The sequence below is a fragment of the Equus caballus genome, chromosome 7, assembly GCF_041296265.1.
Source record: "Equus caballus isolate H_3958 breed thoroughbred chromosome 7, TB-T2T, whole genome shotgun sequence".
Taxonomy (NCBI): domain Eukaryota; kingdom Metazoa; phylum Chordata; class Mammalia; order Perissodactyla; family Equidae; genus Equus; species Equus caballus.
In genome coordinates, this window is record NC_091690.1 from 86,376,869 (window position 1) to 86,393,658 (window position 16,790).

Here is a 16,790-nt window from a genome sequence, read left to right on the forward strand (position 1 = left end):
AGAGACCTCTAAAAATTGTGGTGCTAATCTCACTTGTGTTTTGACTTGTTCTATTTACCAAACTAGTAAAGCTTTGAGGGCTACCCTTTGCACTCTGCCTGCATCCTTTATGTTCTTAGTGAAACTTTCCTCAGTTGAGCTGAACTGAACTGCTTTTATCAGACGATGCTTAAAGAAAGCATCAGGCATGACGGCTGGGCCATGGTTCACACAGTGTGGTTTTTGGACCAGCAGCATGAGCATCACCTGGGAACTTGTTGGAAATGCAAATTATGAAGCTGCATTCCAGACCTGTTGAATCAGAAGCTCTGGCGGGAGCAGGGCGGCAGCCACCTGTGTTTTAACAAGTTCTCCAGGTAATTCCAATGCCCACTAAAGTCTGGAAGCCGCTGATGTAGGGGATCTTTAATAAGTAACTTCACGTCTGTTCTAATTCTTTATAGGAACACATGTCCTATTGAATCCATTATCTTTCCTGTATTCCCAAACGGCTGTTCTACGGACAAATGAACGAACCGCTGATTGTTTAATCAATTTAATCAACGTGCATTGAGTGTCTCATCTACGCCAGGCACTGTGCTCTGTCCTCAAGGCATTACCATCCTGAGCTTGATAAGTTCATGGTCTAGTACATGAAACAGGTGTGGAAACATATGATTGAACAACATGTTCAGTCTCAAATAGTTATTTGGGCAGAATTCTGTAGAAAATATCATCATAATGCCTATCACTTTTTAAGAATCTACCATATGCCAGCTAGTTTTATGTATGGTATATTAATTAATCTCTACAAAATCTAGCGAGGAAGACACCAATCATATTTTATGGATGGTAAAATTGAGCTTGTGAGAGATGAAGCGATTTTCTTAAATTACCTAGGTTGGAAGTGCCAGAAATGAAACTTAACCCTGGTCCCACTGACCGCAGGAGTTCTCTTCTCATTGCCAGTCTGCTCCTGCCTGCGGAGTGACTAATTCTGTTCAGGGCGGAGGAAGTGGGTGTGAACTTTATGAGAAGGAAGTAAGATAAATGGGAGTTTTTCAGACGGAAAAAGTGAATGGGGAACTCCAGACGGAGGGAACCCCTGGAGAAAAAGGCAGAGTCATGAAAATATAGAGGCTGCTGATCCCAGGTAGGCGATCTCGGTAAAGCTAGAACAAGAGCTCACGGATGGTGAGGGAAGGAGGGGCCAGAAAGGAGCTGAAGAGATGAGCTGGGTCAGGTGAGAAGGGCAGCTCTGATGCTCTGGCATTTGCTGGTTTCAGAGAGCAAGTTCGCTGTTGACTGACTATCTATGGGACCTAGAGCAAAATTTACAGCTGAGTTTCCCAAAGGGAAGGTGTCTAGAAGTAGAAGTGTGGTTAATAACACAGGCTTTGAAGCTCATAGATACGGAGAACAGATTGCTGGTTGCCAGAGGTGGGGGTGGGGAAATGGGTGAGGGGAGTCAAAGGTACAAACTTCCAGTTATAATATAAATAAGTCCTGGGGTTAGAATGTACAGCATGGGGACTATAGTTAATCATACTGTGTTGCATATTTGAGCGTTGCTAAGAGAGTATTAGCTAGACTTATTGTGGTCATCATTTTGCAATGTATACAAATATTGAATCATTGCTTTGTAACCTAAAACTAATGCAATGTTTTATGTCAATTATACCGCAATAAAAAAACACAACACAGGCTTTGGCATTATGCGGACTGGGGCTCAGATGCCAGCTCTTCCACCTACCGTGCAATTTTGAACTTGTTGCTCTCTGTTAGCCTCGCTTTCCTCATTTGTAAACACAGATGATAATAATCCCAGCACTGACTGAGTACTTACCATGTGTCAGGTGCTTTCCTAAGTACTGACATGAGCTTGCTCATACACTTGTCATGACAACTTTATGGAATTAGCAATATTATTGTTCCTATTTAACAGAGAAGAAACTGAGACATGGGGAGGATAAGATCGTAGAGTTATTAAGCAGAGTGGATGGGACTCCCATGCAGGCTGCCTGTCTCCAGAGCCCACCTCTTACCTGCCTGACCCTCTGGGATTTCTGTGAAGTCTCAGTCAGACCCTGCATGACAAGCGCTCCGCACAGTATCACGCCCACGGTGAGCCTTCGTGAATGGTAATGGTGAGTAGTGGTAACTTGCAGGAGTTCCATGTGGATCTGTGGGAGGTGGGGAGCCCTGCTTTGGAGTAGCAGACTTTCTGCCATCTCTGGCTCTCTGCTGGGGTTTCCTGCATGCTTTAGGGCTGTGATTATCTCTTGTCACTCCTGTTCAAAGGGCCCTCAGAGGGCCCTACCTCCCTAAGATGGGCCAGCTCTAGATGGACCTGCAGTGTGAAATCAAATCTGAGGACTTATGAAGAAAAGGCAGCACCGTGAAATGATCAAGAGTTAGGAGGTCCTGGATATAGGCCTAACTGCGTCCCTCAGCCTGTGTGACGCTGGGCAAAGGTCTTCTGTTACTGGGATCTCAGCTTCCCCATTTGTGAGAGGAGGAGGTTGGATTCTATTATTTCCGAGCTTCCTCTCACCTCTAGGGGGAAGGAAGGTATCTGAGAACACAGTAGAGTCTCAGGCACGTTGTTCTGAGCACGGCCGTCCCTCTCACTGGGGCATTGGTTCCCCAGGGATTTGGGCAGGTCTTCCTTCCTGGACGATGGGCCAGCATCACTTATACTTAATGAATCCTTAGTGAAGATTCCCGACAAGTCTAAGCCTCTAATTCATCGGGCCTACACGTAACCATACGAAAGTAAAGAAAGCCATGCCTCATTACTTTGGACTCAGAAAGTTCAGAATCCAAGGGAACTTATACCATAACAGTGCTGCTTGTGCATTTAGATTGTTTCTGAAGACTGACCGAGCATACGAAGAAAGTGGAAAGAATTAAGAACCATGTGAACCACCTTAAGGTGATCCAATCCCATGATTTTTGAAACTATTTTTCTCTTTTAAATAAAATACTAGAAACCATTTCAAATCCTTGTTTGAAACAAAATAAGGAAATAATGAAATCAAATCCATGAACTTATTAAACATGCTTTTTATTCATTGAAGCAGATTTTAAAAGGATCCATGCCTAGCAAGGCTTAATTATTATCCTAGTTTGGAGTCCTTCTAAATTCTTAGAAGAAATAATGGTATATTATCCTCGTGGTCTGTATAGTTGCAGTATGCAGGATCCAGTCTTATATAATTGCAGTTTTGCTTGAAGTGGCAGGCCCTGATATTAGGGCAATTAACGAAATCTGGAAGGCGCAAGGCTCTGGCGTCTCTATAACAGCCTTAGACTTCTGGAAGGTCTCATAATGGCCATGCTGTTTCCCAAGTCCTCATCACCCTCACAGACGGGAAGGCCCCGCCACCCCTCAGGAGGTAGGTGGTGGTGGGAGCCATTTTCACCCCGTTTATCTCTTCGATACCAGCACTTTCTGTGTGTTTCTGACAGCAATGGATGTCATGCTGGGTAATCCCCTTCCCGTTGTGAAGGGACCTAAGCAATTACCAGTGATGTATTCATGAAAAATCCAAGGGGAAAAGATAGTTAATGACACCTTTTATCAGATCTACCAATACACGCATGAGAAAACATACTTTGGGAAAAATAGAGATTTATTTTCTTTCTACAGGTAAAGTTGGGTTATGTTTTTGAATGTGTATGTGAATGTATATGTTTTAAAAGTTCTATCAGTATTGATATTAATGAACTAATGTCACTTTAAGGGTAACCTTCATCTTGTCACAGAATCATGGGAAAATTTAAAAAATTGGCTTTCCAACTTCTCTTACGCTTCACCCTTGCGGTACTGCCATCACTTCTCCTCATGGCAACCAGAGAGGTCTTTTGAAACATAACACATCCTGTCCTAACCTTCCTTGAAAACCTCCCCATGACATCCTACTGCACGTAGGATAAAATCTGAACTTGAGCCTCATCATGGTCTTCAAGGCCCTGCCTGATCTGGTCCCCTGCCGACTCTCCAACCTGCTCTCGAGCCTGCGTCATCTGTGCTCCAGCTTACTGCCCTTCACCTGGTCTTTAAGGATGCTGAGCCCTTGCACCTGCCGGTCCTTCTGCCTGTACCCACACCCTCCTTTCTGAAGCAGGAACAGCCCACCCAGTCACCCTGCTTTACTTTTCCTTGTTTGATGGTCTTCAGAGCATTTATCATCTTCTGAAATTGTTTTGTTTGTTTAGTGTCTGCTTTCCCCTCGGTGTAAGCTTCATGAGAGAGAAATCTCATCTCTCTTATCCACCACTGCACACCCAGCACCAGGCAGAGTATCTGGACACTAATAGGTACTCCATATGTGTTTTTGAATGGCTGATTGATGGAATTAATGAACAGAAAACTCCGCTGCCATCACCACCTGCTGTGCTTTTCCTGGTGTAGGTTTTCTCTCTCTCTTTCTTTTTTGGACTCTAATTAAACTTTGGAGGAAGCAACAGTTGGTTGACCAAGTAAGAGTGAGTGCTATGTGGGTCATGGAAATCTGGCTCAGAGGCTGGCTAGACTGGATGAATAGGGTTAGGACAGGTATTTAGGACTCAAGGGGCTGTGACACAAAAGAGGATTCCTCATCCTCAAGTTTGAGACTTGATGGTCAAGGAGTTCGCTGAAAGAAATAGTTGCTGGACAGTCAAGAGTTGTACGTGTGTGCTTTCCAAACTGAACGAGCGATGCCGTGAACACAGGGGCCTCTGAGAGTTTCCTTTAGCAGAAAATCTCAGTAATTAAATTTCTGAAATATCGCCTGCCTCTGTTCTGACACTTCTGTTTCCATTGTGCTGCCCTAGTTAAGGTTCTCTTTGTCCCTCTTCTGAAGGAGATCCTGAAGGATCTTTCTTAAAAGCGAATGCAACCATGAAAATCCCCTGCTCGCCCCTCATTGGAGAACATGGGGATCCTAGCCTAGGGCTGTGGGGATGGCACATCGGTTACCATCAGAGGGAGGTGAAAAGAGTGTTTGCTGCCCTGTTAATCAATTGTTGACCTTCGTGGCCATTGTCCTTGTAGCTATTGACCCTCTTTATGCCTAGTTGCCAAAGATAACTCACTTGTACCTCTACCTCCCCCACCCAAAGTCCTCGATTTACCAATTCTCACCAATCAGAACAGAGTAGCAGAGAGGAAAGTCTCTTCATTATTCAATCTAGAAACTAAAGACCTTTCCAGATAAAGGATAACAGACAGTCTGAGGCCAGTCTAATCCAAAGATTCTTAGGAAACGTTACCGGCCTCATGATGCCTGTAGAAATCATGATACAAGAACTCAATGCCGTATCTTACTCCAGGAAGTAACTTTAGAATAAAACGCTTATATAAGATGCCTTCATAACATCTCATGGAGGCATTATAAGCAGAGACAAGCAAAGCAAGGCTAAAAATGTGATATTTATCTTTAACCTGAAGATTTTTCTTTAATGAGGTCTTATTGATAATTTTTATTTTTAAGTAATAATTTCTATTTTTTATTAATAAAAATAATTCTGATTTTCTTTTTGTGAGCTCTTTGAATTTTGTGAAATATAGTACTTATACATGAGCACATAAATATCTTCCAGATAAATCCAGGACCAAGGGTATCTCTTGTATCTATGGATGACCTTCCCCATCTAAGCATCAGAAGATGAGAGTATAACTCAAATTACACAAACATGTCTGTAGAAAGGCATTACAATACTGGTGACCAAGGGAACACATTTTCCAAGATACTAATATGTCACAAAAAATGTTTAGTGCACAATTAAGTTACATTTACTGTAATAGAAGACCCATGAAAAGAGACGCTTTATCTGTCTTATTTATTGCTGCATTTCCAGCATCAAAACAGAGCCTAGCACACAGTAGGCACCACAAATATTTATTTTTGAATTAAATGTTGTGTTTACCTTAAACAGCTTTCTTTTCTGTGTGACTTCATAGAGTCTTATGCTCATGGACATAGCACAGCTCCTGGAAGAGGCCCTGGCCAGCCTTATTTCTCAAACTTATGTGGCCATGGGTCACCCCAGGATAGATCTGTTAACATCTTCTGGAGCAGTGTTTCATAAAAGACAATTGGGGAAGTGCTGAATTAAATTAAAGGAACAGCAAAAAATTTCTAAGGCAAAAGGGAGTGCAGGTGGTGTATTTGACTTGAAAAAGTGAAATCTACCATTTAAGTTCTGTTACAACCTTTTGCTGACCTATATTTTTTGATCCTTGAAAGCAGGAAGAATGGAGAAGAGGATGGAGGAGAGAAAAAGAGAGAAAGAGAGAGAGCCACGTCATATGGAAAAAGTCTCAGTCTTTTGGGCTTCAGAAAAATTCAGACTGCTCTGGGCCTGGCTAACAGATGCATTGACCACGAGAGGCTTCTGTGGAACCAAGTTGTAGCAGTTGTCCACAGAGTGGCCTTATCTTGTCTTGTCTTATCTTAAAGGCTTGCTTGAAGGAGCCGCTCAATTGGCTCTGACCAGGACAGGGAACATGATGATCGAGTCTTTCCTCTCTTTTTCCGGGTGTGTCCATCCACCCCTCTTTCGTACTCTGGGACACACATTAATGGATCATCTGGGTTCATTACCACAGGCGAAGTTAGGCACAGAGGGCAAGTGGATAAGACTGCAGATTTTGGAGACAAGCTGTTGGGTTGATAGTAGCCTGAGTGGTCTTGGACCTGTTGCTTAACTTCTCTATGTTTCAGTTTCCTCCTCTAAAAGATGGGGATGACAATAATATTTATTTTGTAAGACCATGAGGGTCAAACAAGATGAAATACATGCACTTATTACAGCAAGTAGCTATAATTATTAGTATCATTGGTAATCGTAACAAAGATGATATTTCTGGGAGCTCAGTTAACTCATAACTTATATTTGAATTTTAAAATATGTATATTTCTGAGAACTCTACATGCAGTATTTTGTAAGAAGACTCAAATTCTTTCTTTTAATGTGAAGCATGTATTACAACATCTACTTGCGTCAGGGAAGTTGATACTCGGTTTTGAAGGTGGATGTGCTGTGGGAAGAGAGGATCTCTTGCAAATGGGAACTTTCTCACTCACCTCCTATCATTAGTCCCTCTTGCTAAAGAAAATAAAATGAACAATGCTTAATTGGGAGAAAAGAAGGGAAACTGGATTTAGACTTGCCCTCAAGCTAGTTATCAATATCCCATCTCAATTTCATTTTTCTACCCACTTTTATCTTGCTTGATAGTCTTGCCCAAAGTCTATAACTCCAGTTCTCTAGTCTCTGCTCCACTGTGTGCAGACATGCAGCACAGCAGGAAAGAATAAGCCCTCTCCACACAGCATTCTTCAAGGCAGGATGGGCAAAGGTGTGTCTCACCTGATACGTACGCTCTTGGCCCCTACGTCATACCACACTTGTCAACCAGCCTCCCTCTGTCCTAAGGGCTCAGCCCACCCACCTGAGAGAAGTCTTTCAACCTGAGACTCTATAAAGAAAATAAAAACATTGATAGCTGATCATGAACAAGGGTCAAATTACATTTAATTTACAGAGCAGACAGTTCAGGCCCAATTTTGTATTTATCCTGCAAGTACTGTAGCCCCAAGTACCTAGGACAGTGCCTGGCACAGAGTAGGCACTCAATAAATACTTTTTGAGAGAAGAAATATTGAATCTAAAATTTGCTACCATTTTTAAAGTATTAAGAGGAAACCAAACAAATAAAAGAATGGTCCTAAGCCCTCTGCCCAGAAAACTCCTACTGTCCCCATATGTGTAGCTTATGAACAATCTGAAAAATGTCAAACTTAACAGAAATGATTGAAGGAAAATGCTGCCATTTCCCCCTTTGGCCCTCATCTCATCTCCCCAAAGTTAATCACTGAGAACAGTTCATTCAGTGATTCTTTCCCCAAAGCAAGGATTCATTAAGAGCACATGTGAAGACACAGGGCCACACATTTACATAACAGACTGCAAACACATGAGAGCAGAGGTTGGCAAGGTGAGGTCTCCTGACGACCAGCACGGAGCCCAGCTGCCTCAGAGACACCTGCTTGGCTTGTTAACAATACAGATTCCAGCAGACATTCTGATTTGGTTGGTCTGGGCAGGCCCAGGAATTTGCATTTCATCAAGCATCTCCAGTGAGTGTGTTACGTAACTCTGAAGTTGAAGGATTATTACTCCTTAAGGATCTACTGAACTTTAAGGGGGTTCAGATTTTACCACCAATCCTCTCCCTATCATGGTATCGGCGGAACCCTTAGCCAATTGTGAGTAAAGCCACATAGCTCTGCTCTGTCTTCATGGGCACCTTCTGACCCCATCAATCTGCTTCCCTCTTACCCAGTCCTTCTCAGCGCCCCTTCCGGTTCCACGTCTTCTATCCAATTGGTGGGCTTTGTTGCTCCCTTCTAGCCGACATGGCTATGACCTGCAGATAATTCTCAGTCTTTCTGCCCTCAGCTCCTCAGTTTATGTCTAGTTTAAGTTTCCCGCTGTAGCTATGGATATCCCTATTTATGGCTTGTTCTCCTTCATGGATCCATGCAGTGTTAGAATCTCAAGTCTATTTGTTCATCTTTAGGGATCTCCTTCTGAAAAGTGTCTGCTTATTATTATCGTGGGAATCTCTCTGTCGTTCCCTCTCTTCCTCTCACTCTTATCAGCTGGATTCAAACCCAAGTCTGGGCTGGGGTCTCTCTCTTCCATGCTCTGCACTGTGCTAGTGGGGCTTTTATAAGTTTTCCTGGATTTTTATGCAGAAGAAGGCAACCTTTAGGTTTAATGATATCTGAAAAGTTCTCTCCTATTGTGTAGATGCCGTGGGCTCCAAGTGTGGCACCATTAAGTATGGTCACAAGAGCGGGAGCCCCGGCTTTTTCCCCTCTGTTCAACTCATCGAGGGCAGACTCTGCTTGGGCTGCCTAGACATCAGGTAGCGAGCAGGGAGGAAGGTGAAGGAGCCGACTCTGCCAGCTCAGACCTAGAACACATCTGACTTCTATGTACAAACTATCCACATAAAAGGGCATGTGTCTTGGCCAGGGAGCATGTCCACCACTGGGATATACATGACCAAAGAAGAATGTTCTTTCTCCAAGATGATTTTGAGCGGGGGAGTGACATATCTGACTTATGTTGGCAAAGCACCACTCCAATTACAGTGTCAGGAATCAGCCGTAGGAGGGTCAGGGTGGAAGCAGGGGACCAGCGGTCTTATAGCAAGACACCGAGGCTAGAGATGACGGTGGCTGGCACCAGGGTGCTAGAGGCAGTGCAGTGAGAAATAGTTGGAGGCAACCTAGAAGCTGCCTGACTCCTGAGGTCCACGCCGCCTGAAATTCACAGACCATCACATTCACCTAGTTCACATTTCAATTTCAGCTCACAGGCACTTTATCACAAGGTATCCTGAGACCTTCCTCTATCAAGTTGAACGACGTCTGGACAAGATCAAAACATCTGGCACCCACAAGTTCCCAAGTGGTTTCGATATTTTGAATCCACAATATGCAGCTTGCGAGCTATGCCGATGCGGGGCTGTGGAGTGGTGCAGCTGAGAAGCGCCGTGGCAGGGCTGAGAAGCCTGATTTCTCACCCTGGTCCCATCTGTGACCTGATGCACACCCTGCACAGGCCCTTCTCTGCCCCGGCCCCCCTGCTGTAAAATGAGGGGCCTGGGGGAGGTAGTTTCTGAGGTTCCTTCCCCCTGTGACAGGCTGCGGTTCTTAATGCACTGAGCCCCAGTCTCCTTGGTAAGGATTCCAGGAAGGATTTGGACTGGAACAACTGTTTTGTGTTCTCTTTTCCCATTTATTTAACTTCCTATTTTAAAAATAAGACCCACATCCCTGACAACCTGAGTGTCAGGTTCAAGAGCAACGATGGCACTCAGACTGGTGTTGCTTTGGAAGCTTTGACTGCATTCTTTCTGAGAATAATCAACCCAATTCTACTTGGAACTTCACGGCAACAAACTCTTTGGGATGCAAAAGCATTTCCTTGCGGTTTCATAGAGTTCGGGCCCTGCAGGACAAGGGCCTTAGGACATGCCTATTTACATCGCTGGTTTGTCCCTGATGTAATTGGAAACAATCTCTAAACGCTTTGGCAAGCATCCTCTCCAGTTTCTGCACAGCACCCCAGCACCGCATAAATGAATATTGTGCAGCTCAGAGGGGTGCTAACTGCCTCCTCCATGTTTACGTGTGCCTGAGTCTGCCGGAATAGACGCATGTGGACTGGTGAGCTGAGGGAGCCAGGGGTCAGGGTTAAGGAAGCCTTCCTACTAGACATTTCTTACGCGGGTTTCTTCCTGGCCATTCAAGAGAGGCAGTTGGTGGTGTGGCTTGCACAAGAAATGCATTGTAAACTCATTCCGCAAATTGTGGAGGCCAAGTGCGCCAGGGAGCAGAGGCCATGGGGAGTGAGGCCTTCTTTAGTTTGAACCAAGGCCTGTGTCTCTTAAACACTCCTGGGGTGAGTTGGCAGTCGCAGTCTAGCCAATGCTGGCTGAAAAGTCAGAGGACCAAGAAAGTGCGGTGATTCAGGCTTCTCCCCCGCTCCCCTGGGTGGGTCGGTGGTCAGACCTCCCCAGAGTGCCCAGGCCACTCCTGCCACTCAGACTCAGAACCCAGCTGCAACAGAAGACCAACCAACACTTAGGCTTTCATTTTCATCTTTAAAATTAAAGAACAATTTTATTGAATAAATTTGACATAACGTTGTGTCAGTTTAAAATGTGTAGCATGTTACTTTGATGCATTTATGTTGTACTATGATTGCCGATGCAGCGATATTTATCACGTCACATAATCATGGTACAATAGCGTTGTCTGTATTCATTGTACTGTGTATTAGATCTCTACGGCTTGTTTACGACTTGTGACAAGTCTGTACTCTTAAACACCATCACACTTATTTGCCCTCCCCATCCCTGGTAACTCCCATTTTACTCTGTTTTTTACAGGTTTAACGTTTTTAGGTTCCACGTATGTGCTGTCATACAGCACTTGTCTTCCATCTACCATTTAATGAGCACATACGTGCCCCTCACCTCACTGATCCACACCTGTGAGGCAGGTGTTATTAGTCCACTTACAGATGAGGACGCTGAGATTTGGAGATCAAGTCATGCAGTTAATGGCAGAGCATGGATGGGCTGACTCGACAGCCTGATTGAGATGCTCAGCTCCTGCGTCACGTAACCAAAGGCAGCTGCTTCCCTCATTCCCTCATGGGTCCACATTGCAGGGGTGGGTGCAGGGACCACAGAGCAGAATAAAGCCATGTGAGAGCCAGTGATTAGGATGGGGTCCAAAGAATGTCAAATCAAGGGGAGTTTCGTGGGTCAGAGCAATTTTGTGTTTTCAAATATGTTGGCCTTGTATAGAGCAAATCTTTTTATTATAATTAAAAAAACATTCTACGCTATCCTAATTTCCCTGATTTCATTTCTAATTTTTTGTGTCTCTATTTTATTCCTTTTATTCAAGAGTAAATAAGCTGGTGTATTTCATTATCATTTTTCTCCAAAGAAATAATTTTTGGATTTATTTGTTAGTTCAGTCCTCAGTCCATTTTCTAATTTATTGCTTTTTGTTTTGATTTTATTAATTCCTTCTTTCTGTTTTCCTCAGGATTATTTCATTTTATTTTTAATTTATTCAATTTACTGTTTAATTCATTCAATTTCATTCTTCCTTAATAATATAAGTTTTTACAACTGTGAGTCTTTCTATGTGCACTGTTTTGGCTGTATTACATAGGTTCTGATATGTAGAGATTTTATTCTCCTTCACTCATTGAATAACCTGGGTGTTTGAGAGCCTACTTTGTGGCAGCTATTGTGCTAGTGGCTGGAGATATGGCCCCTAGAAAACCTTGCCTTCATGGAGTTAATTCAAGTGGGGAAAAAAAGAGTAAGTGAATAAAATAATGTCAGACGATGATAGGTGCTATGAAAAACATAAAGCAAGGCCAGCCCCAGTGGCTAGTGGTCAAGTTCAGCGTGCTCCGCTTCAGCAGCCGGGGTCCGGTTCCCGGTCGCAGACCTACGCCCCTGTCAGTGACCGTGCTGTGTCGGCAGCCCACATACGAAAGAGAGGAAGTTTGGCAACAGAAGTTAGCTCAGGGTGACTCATCCTCAGCAAAAAAAAAAAGAGAAAGTGGAAGAAGGAGAGTGATGGAAGAGGTGGTATGGTAAAAAGAATGTTGAGTAAAGGGCTCTTTGATAAACTGACAGTTAAATAGAGACTTGGAAGAAGTGAGGAATCAGCGTGAGAGGGAGGGATATGCCAGGCAGAGGGAACAGCACATGCAGATGCTATGATGCAGGAATATCCCTGGTGTGTTCTAGGCTCCCCAAGGAGGACAGCGTGACTTGGGCAGAAAACCTTTAGGGGGATGTGGTTGGAGGAGGCTGGAGAGGTGAGCAGGAGCCGGGCCATGTACAGCACTGTAAGCCATGGCAAGGAGTTGGCATTTCAAGACAAGCACGATAGGAAGATAGCGGAGGCCCCTGAGCATGGGAATGATGTGATCTAACTTACGGCTGTTGATTGATTGGTTGATAATCAGCTTTATCGAGGTATAAAACTCACCCATTTAAATGAACACTGTGATGAATTTTGACAAATATACACAGTGGTGTACACACGAGCATCTCAATACCTAGAACGTTTTTCATACCTCAACAAGTGCCCCGTGCCCTTGGCTGTCAATCCCCACTCCACCCCCAGCTCAGGCAACCACTGAGCTGCTTTCACTGACTGTAGATTTACCTTTTCTAGAATTTCATAGAACTTGATCATACAGAATAGTCTTTTGTGTCTGACTTCTTTTACTTGACATAATACTTTTGAGATTCATCCACATCGTTACATTTATCTGTAGTTCATTCTTTTTATTGCTGAGAAACGTTTTATTTTATGGATCCACCACAATTTGTGAGTTCATTTACCAGTTGATGATGATTTCAGGTTTTTGGCTATTATGAATGCGCAAGTCCTTGTGTGGACATCTATTTTCATTTCTCATGGGGAAATACAAGGAGGAGTATTGCCAGGTCATGTAGTAAGTGTATACGTACTATTTTTAAGAAACTGCCAAACTGTTTTCCAAAATGACTGCGTCTTTTTGCATTCCCAGCAGCTGTGTGTGAGTTCTGGTTGTTTTACATCCTAGCACTTGGCATGTCTTTCTAATTTTAGCCATGCTGGTGGGCATATGTTGGTTTCTTAAGCTTTTACTTTGCATTTCCCTCGTGACTATGTTGAACATCTTTTCATGTGCTTGTTTGCCATCCATAGATCTTCTCTGGTAAAGTGTCTGTTCAGATATCTTGTCCATTATTCCATTGGTTGGTTCATTCTGATTAAAAGTGCTGTGTTCTTTGTATATTCTGACACAAGTCATTTATCAGATACTATGTGATTTGCAAATGTTTTCTCCTAGTCCGTGAATTGTCTTTTAATTTTCTTTACAGCATCTCTCAAAAAACAAAGTTTTTTAAGTTTTAAATGTAGATAAAACACAATTTATTGGGTTTTTAAAAAATATTTTGTGCTTTTTTTATGTTCTAAGAAATATTTGCCTACCCCAAGATTACAGAAATTTTCTGCTATGTTTTTTTTTATAAGTTTTGCAATTTTAGCTTTGACATTTAGATCTATGACCCAGTTCATGTCAATTTTGGGGTTATCACATGGGATAACAAAAGAACTTCTCCTTTTTTCTCCACATGCCCCTTCCTCTCCTCTTTCCCTCTTTCTCCCTACTACCCACCTCCCCCCCCTCCCCCCCCCACTTCTCCTTCTTCACAGAGGGGCATCTGATCGTTCCACCAGTGAAAAAGACTGATCTCCACTGAAATACTTTCATATCTTTGTCAAAAATAAATTGAGGATATATGTGAACTCTTTCTGGACTCTCTGTTTTATTCCAGTGATTTATATGTCTGTTCTTATGCCATTGTAACAATGTCGTGGTTACTATAATTTTATAATAAACCTTGAAATCAGGGAGTGTAGGCCCTCCAAGTTTTTTCTTCTTTTCAAAATTATTTTGGCTAATTCGAGTACTTTGCATTTTCATTTGAATTTTGGAATCAGCTTGCCTAGATTAATATTTTAAAAAACTGCTCAGATTTTATTGGGACTGCTTTGAATCTATAGATAAATTTGGGGAGAATTTAGATTTTAACACTATTGAGTCTTCTGATCAATGAATATGGTAAAATTTGTCACCCAGTTTGATCTTCTTTATTTCTCTAAGTGATTTTTTTTCTTTTTTTTTGGTGAGGAAGATTGTCCCCGAGCTAACGTCTGTGTCAGTCTTCCTCTATTTTGTTTGTGGGACGTCACCACAGAATGGCTTGATGAGCAGTGTGTAGGTCTGCACCCGGGATCTGAACCTGTGAGCCCCGGGCTGTCGAAGTGGAGCATGCCGGACTCAACCACTACACCACTGGACCAGCCCCTAAGTGATGTTTTATAGTTTTCTCTACACAGATATTAAAAATATTTTGTTAAGTTTACCTTTAATTTTCATGTTTTTGTTGTTATCGTATTATATTGCTTTTAATGTCAATTCCCAGTTATTCATTCATAGTGCATAGAAATAAAATTGATTTTTGTATATTGATCTTGTATCCTGCAACTTTGCAAAACTCACTTGTTACTTTCAGTGGCTTTTTTTTTGTAGATTCTTTGGGATTATCTATATAGATAATCATGTCCTCTTCTTACAAAGGCAGTTTCACTTCTTTCTTTTCAATCTATATGCGTTTTATTTGTTTTCCTTTGCGCTGACTAGGAACTCTAGGAAAATACAGAACAGAAGCAGTAAAAACAGATAGCATTGCCTTATTCCTGATCTTAGGGGGATTGTGTTTAGTTTTTTCCACTGAATGCTATGCTAGCTCTGAGTATTTCATGGAGTCCCCCTTTTTTTCCCTAGTTTGCTGAGTATAATGAGCTGAATGTTTATGTCCCCCTAAAATTCATAGGTTGAAATTCTAACCCCTAATGTGATGGTATTAGGAGGTGGGGCCTTTGGGAAATGATTAGGTCATGAGGGCAGATCCCTCGTGAATGGGATTAATGCCCTTATAAATTAGACCCCAGAGAGCTCCCTTTCCCCTTTGGTCATATTAAGACACAGGGTAAAGAAGACCACTGATGAACCAGGAAGCAGGCCCTCACCAGACACCAGATCTGCCAGTGCCCTGATCTGGGACTTCCCAGCCTCCAGAACTATGAGAAACAGGTGTGTGGTGTCTAAGCCACCCTGTCTATGGTATTCTGTTACAGCAGTCTGAACAGACTAAGACGCTGAGGGTATATTTTAAAAAATCATGAATAGGTATTAAATTTAGTCAAAGCTTCCTATGCATCTGTTGATGTTATCATATGGTTTTTCTATTTCGGTGTGTTAATATGATGAATTATGTTGATTAATTTCCAAATGTTAAACCAATCTTACATTTTTGGAAATATCGCACTTGGACATAATGGATTATCCTTTTGATATGTGGCTGTATTTGATTTACTAACTTTTTAAAATTAAGGCTTTATTTTTTAAGGAATTTAAGCTTCGCACCAAAATTGAGGGGAAGATACAGAGATTTCCCATATACTCTCTGCTCCAAACATGCATAGCCTCCCCCACTACCAACATCATTCACCAGAGTGGCACTTTTGTTACAGCTGATGAATCTACAATGACACGTTATAATCACCAAAAATCCATAGTTTACCTTAGGATTCACTCTTGGTATTATACATTCTATGGGTCTGGACAAATGTATAATGACACACTTCCATTATTATGGTACTATGCAGAGTATTTTCAATGCCCTAAAAATCCTTCGTGTTTTGCCTATTTGTCACATCCCCCAAATCCTAACAACCACTGATCTTTTTTGGGGGGTGGGGTGGGGAGGTGAAGAAGAATGGCCCTGAGCCAATATCTGTTGCCAATCCTCCTCTTTCTGCTTGAGGAAGACTGTCACTGAGCTAACGTCTGTGCCAATCCTCCTCCACTTTTTGTATGTGGGATGCTGCCGCAGCATGGCTTGATGAGCAGTGTCTAGGTGTGTGCCTGAGATGTGAACCCATGAAACCTGAGCTGCAGAAGCAAAGCATGTGAACCCAACCATGACACCACTGGGCTGGACCCATGACAACCACTGATCTTTCTACTGCCTTCACAGTTTTGTCTTTTCTAGAATGTCATACAGTTGTAATCACACAGTATGTACCCTTTTCAGATTGGCTTCTTTCACTTAGTAATATGCATTCAAGCTTCCTCCGTTGTTTCCATGGCTTGATAGCTCATTTTTTTTTAGTGTCGAAGAATATTCCATTGTCTGGATGTGCCACAGTTTATTTATCCATTTACCTAGTCAAGGGCATCTTGGTTGCTTCCAAGTTTTGGCAATTGTGAATAAAGCAGCTATATATATCCATGTGCAGGTTTTTGTGTGGACATAAGTTTTCAGCTCCCTTGGGTAAATATTAAGGAGTGTGATTGCTGAATCATATTGTAAAGGTATGTTTAGTTTTGTAAGAAACCACCAAACTGTCTTCCAAAGTGGCTGTACCATTTTGCATTCCCACCAGCAATGTAAGAGAGTTCCTGTGGCTCCACATCCTAGTCAGCATTTGGTGTTGTCAGTGTTCTGGATTTTGGTCATTGTAATAGATGTGTAGTAGTATCCCATTTTTGTTTTAATTTGTATTTCCCTGACGAGATATCATATGGAGAATCTTTCCATGTGCTTATTTTCCATCTGTGTATCTTCTTTGGTGAGGTCTCTG

The 16,790-nt window shown here is 42.5% G+C and overlaps 1 long non-coding RNA gene across 2 annotated transcripts; it reads left to right on the top strand.

The window, feature by feature from the left end:
- Nucleotides 1-1,001: 1,001 nt before the first annotated feature.
- On the top strand, nucleotides 1,002-14,613 carry LOC111774370 (uncharacterized). 2 transcript variants are annotated; one of them, XR_002809358.2, is made up of 3 exons: nucleotides 1,002-1,132; nucleotides 1,925-2,126; nucleotides 14,276-14,613. It is a non-coding gene; the product is annotated as an uncharacterized lncRNA (long non-coding RNA). The 2 variants fall into 2 exon arrangements; XR_002809357.2 differs by lacking the exon at nucleotides 14,276-14,613 and adding an exon at nucleotides 9,355-11,408.
- Nucleotides 14,614-16,790: the final 2,177 nt, after the last annotated feature.